The 10,300-nt window shown below is 40.5% G+C and overlaps 1 pseudogene across 1 annotated transcript; it reads left to right on the top strand.

Moving 5' to 3' along the window:
• Nucleotides 1-452: 452 nt before the first annotated feature.
• Nucleotides 453-971, top strand: LOC308510814 (large ribosomal subunit protein bL17m-like; annotated as a pseudogene). Its single transcript has one exon. The product of its transcript is annotated as a large ribosomal subunit protein bL17m-like (transcript).
• Nucleotides 972-10,300: the final 9,329 nt, after the last annotated feature.

The raw sequence follows: 10,300 nt of genomic DNA, 5'->3' as shown, positions 1-10,300 counted from the left end.
GTCTTTGCCTGATTTAATTACAAACAGCGTTTGACACTGTCCTGCACTAGAGATTGAGAGGCAAACCAGATCTCCCTAATACATAGTAACAAACCCAAACAGGCAGCCAAAATGAGACAAAGAAACCACCCCCAAATGGAAGAACAAGAGAATTCTCCAGAAGAGAAATGAAATGGAGATAAAAAAAAAGTTTATCTGAAATAGGGTTCAGAGTAATGATGGTAAAGATGGTCAACAGCATGAGAAAAGATATAGTAACTATGAAAACAGAAATAATGAATTGGCACAAAGAAAGAACACAATGGAAGGAATACACAGCAGATAAGGGGAAGCTGAGGGTTGAATCAGTGAATTAGAAGACAGGGTTGAAAAAAATCACTCCATCAGAGAACCAAAAAGAAAAAACAATTAAAAAGCAGGAGGACAGGGGGGTTTGGGGAGTAGCGGGTAAGATGCGGTTGTCGGTCGCCACCGCCATCTCCCATGGCCGCGTGTTCCGCCGCCTGGGCCTCGGTCCCGAGTCCCGCATCCACCTGTTGCGGAACTTGCTGACGGGACTAGTGCTACACGAACGCATTGAGGCATCCTGGGCGCACGTGGACGAGATGAGGGGTTACGCCGAGAAGCTCATCCATTATGGGAAGCTGGGAGACACCAACAAAAGAGCCATGCACATGGCTGACTTCTGGCTCACAGAGAAGGACGTGATCCCAAAGCTGTCTCAAGTGCTGGCCCCTCGGTACCAAGGTCAGAATGGGGGCTACACGAGAATGCTGTAGATCCCAAATTGGAATCAGCAGGATCGGCCTAAGATGGCAGTGATCGAGTATAAAGGGAACTGCCTCCCACCCCTGCCCCTGCCTTGCAGAGAGAGCAGCCTTACACTTCTAAATCAGCTCCTTCGTGGGCTGCGGCAGGACCGGGAAGCAAGCATCCACAGCTCCCACACACCTCGGACACCAGGGAGTTAACTGGAGCCAAAGAGTGTGTAGCCTTGCCAGTGCCCATGATCATAGGCCTTTGGATCTCTTCATCTCTAAGCACTGGAGCTAGAGTTGTGAAGTGAACAGTCTTAATGGAGCCCAGAACATGTTGGGTAGCCATATAACCTTCTCTTTGCACAATAGGTAAAATTCCTTGTATGAATATATGTAAACTGATCTTTTTTCTCTCACCTTGGATTTATGAGAATGAGAACTATCCAAATGCTCTGTGTTCATGGGATAGTAAATTCACAGCATATGTTTCTGGCTCTTAAATCCAGGTCTTATTGGGTTAGGACAGTTTTGCTTTTCTTAATGCTGATTTATATGGGGCATCTATAATAATAAAGGTGTAATATGCCAAAAAAAAGAAAAGCAGGGGAATAGCTTAAGGGAGCTGTGAGACAATGTGAAAAATAACAATATTAGAATAGCAGGTGTGCCAGAAAGGCAGAAAGGGAGAAAGGGATAGAGAACGTGTTTGAAGAAATAATGGCAGAAAACTTCCCTAACCTGGTAAAGGAAAATGTCACACGAGTCCAGGAAGCACAGAGAACCCCAAACAAGAATAACCCAAACAGGCTCACGCCCAGACACATCATAATTAAAATGCCAAAAATTAAAGACAAAGATAATCTTAAAGGCAGCAAGAAAAAAACAAACTGTTACCTACAAAGGAGCTCCCTTAAGGCTGACACCTGATTTCTCATCAAACCCTACAGGCCAGAAGGGAATGGCAAGAAGTACTCAAGGTAATGAATGAAAGCAAGGATCTGAAACCAAGATGACTATATTCAGCAAGGCTATAATTCAAAATCGATGGTCAAATAAAGAGCTTCACGGACAAAAAAAAAAAAAAAAAAGGCTAGGAGGGAAAATGGCGGCAGTATAAACAGACGTGTTCTGTGCCTTGTCCTGGAGCAGATAAGAGAGAGCAGCTGAAACGGGTAACATACAGCCCGAATAGGCAGAGGATTTTCAGCTGACAGACTGCCTGCAGCTAGGAAAGACCGAGAACCCCCAGGAAAAAAAGGACGGTTGGAGACTGCGGCTGAAACCTCTCATGGTGCACCAGCTAAGCAGCGGAGACTGCGCCATCTTGGGTGGTTGTTGCCGGCATCCAGAGACCAGCTACTAACCTGGAAACAAGGGATCGCAAGCAGCGTGACTGCGTGAACTCAGACAAGCACTGATTCTGCTCACGGAAAGGTTAGACATCCCCTAAAGGTGCGGTTTGCAATTCGGATTGGAGAGAGAACCGAGCTCGCTCGCGTGGGGCAAAATCTGCGCCCCACAGAGTCCGCAGCCGTTGGGACCAGCGTGACCCGCGAGTGGGGAAGGGGCCCCACAGGGCTGCTGGCAGAAGGGAACGCTAAAAATAAGCCCATAGTTGGACAGGATGTAAAAAAGCAGCCTTGGACTTTGCCAATCTGCTGGCTGCTTGGTGCCAGGGGTGAGTGGGCGCGCGGAGACTGCGCGCAGAGACTGTGCACAGACCTGGAAGGTGGAGGCTTGCGAATTCGCACAACGTATCAGGCTCTTGTTACAGTTCCCCTTAGATCCGTGCATTTGATTATTAAACCCAGTGCATGGGATTCCCCAGTTGGGGTCATTCGCAGAGCCTGAAGGGGAAAGTTCTTTTTGGGGAGCCTGGGAAACAGCGAGCAGTAACAAAGAACCAGCTCTGGGCAGTGGTCTTTCCCAAATCAGCTCCAAATACCATAGAGGAAAAAAAAAACCCAAAAAACCCTACTGATAGAGAGGACTTATAGCCTCGGAGGTCAATCCAGACACACTGCCACCCAGAGGCAGAGCCACAAACTGTCTCTTCTGTGATCACAAATAAAGGCAGTCTGGTAAACAAATACAACCTGCCTTAAAATCAGGTCTGTGGTTTACTGCACGGAGGGACAGTGTATCGCAGGGAAGTTCAACACTCCCCTGAATGCCTGGCAGGACTAAGGCGTGCCAAAAAGAAGAGTGGAAGATCTGAAGCACCTTCACTTCCGAATATTTATATATATATATATTTTTTTTTAATTCTTTTTTCACCATTTCATTAAGAAGCTATTTTATTATTTTTTTTATTTTTTTCATCACTTGATTTTACCTTTTTAATTACTACATTTTTTTAATCAGTATTATTGCTATCCTTTTACCATTTTTTCAAGTGTCATTTTTTTTATTTTTCTTTATTTTACTTTGGGATTAGTGTTCTACACTCTGTTTTCATCGTTCCTTTAGCATCATTTCTCTCTATCTCACATTTACCCTTAAGCCAAAACTCTTCCTCATTTTTCCCCTTTTGTTGTCCTGTTTCTCTTACCCTATTCCTGCTTTGGATTTTCCCTATTCCTTCTTTCTACCCACTGTCTAACTTTCACCCTACTTATATATCTAATTTCTAATCCCTTGCTCTAAATCCATATACACCTCTCTCTTATCTTTCTTCACTATCTAATTTTTTTTTCTCTCTCTCTCTGTCGTTTTGCTAGTGTTTGCTTGATTTTGAGTATACTGGGGTTTTTTATGCTTGTGTGGAAAATTGTTTTGTTTTTCATTTTTCTGTTTTGCTTACTTTTTCTTTATCTGGTTATTTTTGTGCTTCTGTTTTCCCTTGCCTCGCTTGATATTGGTGGTTGTTTGTAGTTTGCATTAGTCTCCAGGGATCTGCTGCTGGAGTTCATTGAGATTGGTTGCGGTTCTCTTGGAGTTTTCTCCCCATACAAATAGCCTCTTCTCCACCTCTATTTCATTCTGTTGTTTTTTTTTGTCTCTTTGTTTTTTCTTCTCTCCCTTTTCCCAATCTCATTTCGGCACTCCTTTTTGTTTTTTGTTTTTCTCTTTAATCTTTTTCTCTTTTTTCTTCTTTATCCCCTAAATCTCTTCGCTCAGGGGGTCACCTTTCTTTGGGGTTATTAATATCGTGAATGCATTTAGTTCGGTGCCTTGTACGTTGTGCCTTGTTGTGTTGTATTTTGTGCCTTTGAATAAGCACAGCAGAGAAAGAACTACATAACCAAACACCTTGAGAAAAGAAATCATGGTGAAACAAAGAAACAACCCAAATATGAAAGAAAAACAGGCATCATCAGAAAAGGAAGTAAACGAAATGGAGGCAATGGAGGCAAGCAACCTGTCAGAGAAAGAATTCAGAGAAATGGCCATAAGGTGGATGAAAAGAATGGAAGACCAATTCAACAATATGTGTAGGAACCAAGAGGAAATGAAGAAGAACCAAGAGGAAATGAAGAGAAACCAAGAAGAAATGAAAAATGACATCACTGCTATAAAGAACTCAATAGAAAGCATCAACAGTAGACTAGAAGAAGCAGAGGACCGCATCAGCAAACTAGAAGACAAGGTAGGAAAAAATACCCAAACAGAACAGCTTCTAGAAAAAAAAATTAAAGTGCTCGCTTCGGCATCACATATACTAAAATTGGAACGAAAAAAAAAAATTAAAAAGCAGGAGGAGAGCCTAAGAGAACTCTGGGACAATGCTAAACGAAACAACATCCGAATAATAGGGGTGCCAGAAGGAGAGGAAACTGAGCAAGGAATAGAAAACCTGTTTGAAAAAATAGTAACAGAAAATTTCCCTGATATAGGGAGGAAAAAACTCACACAAATCCAAGAAGCTCACAAAGTCCCAAACAAAATGAACCCGAAAAGACCGACGCCAAGGCACATAATAATTAAATTGGCAAACATCAACGACAAAGCAAGAATCTTAAAAGCAGCCAGAGAGAGACAAAAAGTTACCTACAAAGGATCCCCCATCAGACTAGCGACCGATTTCTCAACAGAAACACATCAGGCAAGAAGGGAATGGAATGAAATATACAAAGTCATGCAAAGGAAGGGTCTGAATCCAAGAATACTGTACCCAGCGAGGCTATCAATCAAAATTGAGGGTCAAATCAGGAGTTTCACAGACAAAAACGGTCTACGGGAGTTTATTACAACCAAGCCAGCAATGCAAGAAATGCTAAAGGGTCTGCTGTAAATAGAAAAAACAGGAAAAAAAGAAGGAACGCAGCGGTAAAGAACAAAAATGGCGACTAACAAGTTTCTATCAATAATAACTTTAAATGTAAATGGATTAAATTCCCCAGTCAAAAGGCATAGGGTAAATGAGTGGATAAGAAAACATGACCCATATATCTGCTGTCTACAGGAAACCCACCTCAGAAAAAAAGACGCACACAGACTGATGGTGAAGGGATGGAAAAAGGTTTTTCAGGCCAATGGAAGTGAAAAAAAAGCCGGGGTAGCAATACTTATATCTGACAAATTAGATCTCAAAGTGAAGGACATAAAAAGAGATCAAGAAGGCCACTTCATAATACTAAAGGGAGCAGTCCAACAAGAAGAAATAACTCTGGTAAATATATATGCACCCAATATAGGAGCACCCAAATACGTAAGAAATCTTCTGGAGGAGATCAAGGGAGAGATTGACAGCAATACAATCATAGTAGGGGACCTCAACACCCCATTATCTCCACTGGACAAATCCTCTAAACAGAAACTCAGCAAAGAAACATCAATCCTAAATGACTCACTAGATCAGATGGAATTAATTGACATCTTCAGAACATTTCACCCCAAAGCCACAGAATATACATTCTTCTCAAGTGCATATGGGTCTTTTTCAGAGATAGACCATATATTGGGTCACAGGCAAAGTCTCTTCAAATTCAAGAAGATAGAAATCGTATCAAGCATCTTCTCAGATCACAATGGAATAAAACTGGAAATCAATTACAACAAAAACAATCCAAAAAAATCAAACACATGGAGACTAAATAGCATGCTATTAAACAATGACTGGGTTACCAGTGAGATCAAAGAAGAAATAAAAAACATCATGGCAACAAATGACAATGAAAACACAACAATCCAAAACCTATGGGACACAGCAAAAGCAGTCTTGAGAGGGAAGTTCATAGCTCTAAAAGCCTACTGCAAGAAACAAGAAACAATGAGAATAAATGACCTAACTCTACAACTCGAAGAGTTAGAAACAGAGCAACAAAAAAGCCCACTATAAGCAGAAGGAAGGAAATAACAAAGATCAGAGCGGAGATAAACGACATAGAGACCAAAAAAACAATACGAAAGATCAACAAAACCAAGAGCTGGTTCTTTGAAAGGATAAACAAGATTGATACACCTCTAGCCCAGCTCACCAAGAAATACAAAGGATTGTTAGAAAATACTATGAACAACTCTACTCCAACACACTAGACAACCTGGAGGAAATGGACATATTCCTAGAAAAATACAACCTTCCAAAACTTAACCAGGAAGAATCTAAAAATCTCAAGAGGCCAATAACAATGGAGGAAATCGAAGCAGTAATCAAAAAGCTTCCAGCAAACAAAAGCCCGAGGCCAGATGGCATCACAGGGGAGTTTTACCAAACATTCAAGGAAGACCTAAAACCTATCCTCCTCAGACTATGTCGAAAGATCCAAGAGGAAGGAACACTTCCCAGCTCCTTCTATGAAGCCAACATCACCCTAATCCCAAAACCAGATAAAGACAACACAATGAAAGAGAATTATAGGCCAATATCCCTCATGAACATAGATGCCAAAATCCTCAACAAAATCCTAGCAAATCGGATCCAGCAATACATCAAAAAGATCATACACCATGACCAAGTAGGATTTATCCCAGGGATGCAAGGATGGTACAATATCCGCAAATCAATAAACGTGATACATCACATAAACAAACTGAGAGAAAAAACCACATAGTCATATCAATTGATGCGGAAAAAGCATTTGACAAAGCCAACACCCTTTCTTGATAAAAACTCTCAGCAAGATAGGAATTGAGGGATCATACCTCAACATAATGAAAGCCATATATGACAAGCCCACAGCCAACATCATAATCAATGGACAAAAACTAAAACCATTCCCCCTAAAAACAGGAACAAGACAGGGATGCCCCCTCTCACCACTCCTGTTCAACATAGTACTGGAAGTACTAGCCGTTGCAATCAGACACGAAGAAGAAATAAAAGGCATCCAGATTGGAAAAAAAGTAAAACTGTCCTTATTTGCAGATGACATGATACTGTACATACAGAACCCTAAAGACTCCATCAAAAAATTATTAGACTTAATAAATGAATTCGGCAATGTAGCAGGATACAAAATTAATGCTAAGAAATCCATGGCATTTCTTTACACCAATAGTGAACTTACAGAAAGTGAAACTACAGAAGGAATCCCATTTACCATTGCACCAAAAAAATTAAAATACCTAGGAATAAACTTAACTAAGGAGGTAAAAGACTTATATGCTGAAAACTACAGGACACTGAAAAAAGAGATAGAGGAAGACATAAACAGATGGAAGAATATACCGTGTTCATGGATTGGTAGAATCAACATCATCAAAATGTCCATACTACCCAAAGCAATTTATAGATTCAATGCAATCCCCATTAAATTACCAACGGCATATTTCACAGATCTAGAACGAACGTTCCAAAAATTCATCTGGAATAAAAAAAGACCCCGAATAGCTGCAGCAATCCTGAGAAAGAAGAACAAAGTAGGTGGGATCTCAATACCAGATATCAAACTGTATTACAAATCCACTGTTCTTAAAACAGCTTGGTCCTGGCACAAGAACAGACATATAGATCAATGGAATAGAATAGAGACCCCAGAAATCGACCCAAACCACTATGCCCAATTAATATTCGACAAAGGAGGCAAGAGCATACAATGGAGTCAAGACAGTCTTTTCAATAAATGGTGTTGGGAAAACTGGACAGATACATGCAAAAGGATGAAACTAGATCACCAACTCACACCATACACAAAAATAAACTCAAAATGGATAAAGGACTTAAACGTAAGACGGGAAACCATAACAATACTAGAGGAATCCACAGGCAGCGAAATCGCAAACATATGCCGAAGAAATTTCTTCTCTGATAATGCTCCTAGGGCAAAGGAAACTAAAGAGAAAATAAACAAATGGGACTACATCAAAATAAAAAGCTTCTGCACAGCAAAAGAAACCATCAACAAAACAACAAGAAGACCCACTACATGGGAGAACATATTTGCCAATGATACCACTGATAAGGGTTTAATTTGCAACATTTACAGGGATCTCATGAAACTTAACAAAAGGAAGATAAACAATCCAATAAAAAAATGGGCAACGGACCTAGATAGACACTTTTCAAAAAAGGAAATACAGAAGGCCGAAAGACATATGAAAACCTGCTCAAAGTCACTAGTTATACGAGAGATGCAAATCAAAACGACAATGCGTTATCATCTCACACCTGTCAGAATGGCTATCATCAACAAATCAACAAACAACAAGTGTTGGAGAGGATGTGGAGAAAAAGGAACCCTTCTGCACTGCTGGTGGGAATGCAGACTGGTGCAGCCACTGTGGAGAACAGTATGGAGCTACCTCAGAAGACTAAAAATGGAACTCCCATTTGACCCAGTGATCTCACTACTAGGAATATATCCCAAGAAACCAGAAACGCCAATCAGAAAGGATATATGCACCCTTATGTTCATAGCAGCACAATTCACCATAGCTAAGATTTGGAAACAGCCTAGGTGCCCATCAGCAGATGAGTGGATTAGAAAACTGTGGTACATATACACAATGGAATACTATGCTACGGTAAGAAAAAGGGAACTCTTGCCTTTTGCAACAGCATGGATGGAACTGGAGAGCATTATGCTAAGTGAAATAAGCCACTCAGAGAAAGATAAATACCACATGATCTCACTCATTTGTGGATTATAGAGAACAACATAGACTGATGAAAAGGGACAGACCCAAAGACTGAGAAACAGCGATCAGGCTATCAATCCCCAGAAAGAAAGTAGGGGAGGGCGGGGGTAAGCGGAAGAGATCAACTGAAGGACTTGTATACATGTATATAAGCCAAACCAATGGACATGGACAACAGGGGGATGGGAGCATGAGTGTGTGTGTGGGGGGGAGGTTGGGGGTTAATGGGGGCGATGAGGACACATTTGTAATACCTTAACTAATAATAATAAAAAAATAAATAAAATAAAATAAAAATAAAAAAGGCTAAAGGAGGGCACCACTACCAACCCAGCATTGTAAGAAATGTTAAAGGCACTGCTGAAATGAGAAGAAGAAACTGAGAGACAAACCAAGGCATACAGAATTAAAATGGCAATAAAGCCGACACCGGTTTGGCTCAGTGGATAGAGCGTCGGCCTGCGGACTGAAAGGTCCCAGGTTCGATTCCGGTCAAGGGCATGTACCTGGGTTGCGGGCATATCCCCAGTGGGAGATGTGCAGGAGGCAGCTGATCGATGTTTCTCTCTCATCGATGTTTCTAACTCTCTATCTCACTCCCTTCCTCTCTGTGGGAAATCAATAAAATATAAATTAAAAAAAATAAAATAAAATGGCAATAAATAAGTACCTATCAATAATAACCTTAAATGTAAATAGATGAAATGCTCCCATTAAAAGACATAGGGTTACTGAATGGATACAAAAACATGACCCAACTATATGCTGTCTACAAGAGACTCACCTCAGAACAAAAGATACACACAGGATGAGAGTGAAGGGATGCAAAAAAATTTTCCATGCAAATGGAAAAGAAAAGAAAAAGCTGGAGTAGCAATACTCATATCTGACAAAATAGACTTCAAAATGAAGGCCATCACAACAGACAACAAAGATTACTACATAATATTAAGGGATCGATCCAACATAAGGATATAACCCTGGTAAACATATTATGTACCCAATATAGAAGCACCTAAATATATTTAAAAAAGAAAAACTTCTAGAGGACTTTAATGGAGAGATTGACAACAATATAGTCACAGTAGGAGACTTTAACACCACACTGACTTCACTGGATAGATCTACCAGACAAAAACTTAACAAGGAAATAGTGACTCTAAAGGATATAGTGGATCAGATGTATTTATTTAATTTACATTTATTGAACATTTCACCCCACTGACACCACATTCTTCTCAAGTGCACATGGATCGTTCACAAAGACCACGTTAGTCCACAAAACAAGCCTCTACAAGTTCAAGAAGACTGAAATCATTACAAGTGTCTTCTCAGATCACAGTGGAATGAAATTAGAAATCAACTACAGTAAATACACCCCAAAATATTAACACGTTAAGTGCCATGTCACTAACTGGTGACTGACATACTTTTCATCCGGACCTCGTCAGTCACTGGTGACAGTATACTTTTTGTTCAGGCCGCATCAGTCACTGTTAACTGATGATATACAATTTAAAAAA

The sequence above is a fragment of the Myotis nattereri genome (genome assembly GCF_964212035.1).
Source record: "Myotis nattereri genome assembly, chromosome: X".
In the NCBI taxonomy this organism is placed as follows: Eukaryota; Metazoa; Chordata; class Mammalia; order Chiroptera; family Vespertilionidae; genus Myotis; species Myotis nattereri.
The sequence above is the reverse complement of the archived record's forward strand: the minus strand, read 5'-3'. Positions and strand labels throughout refer to the sequence as shown.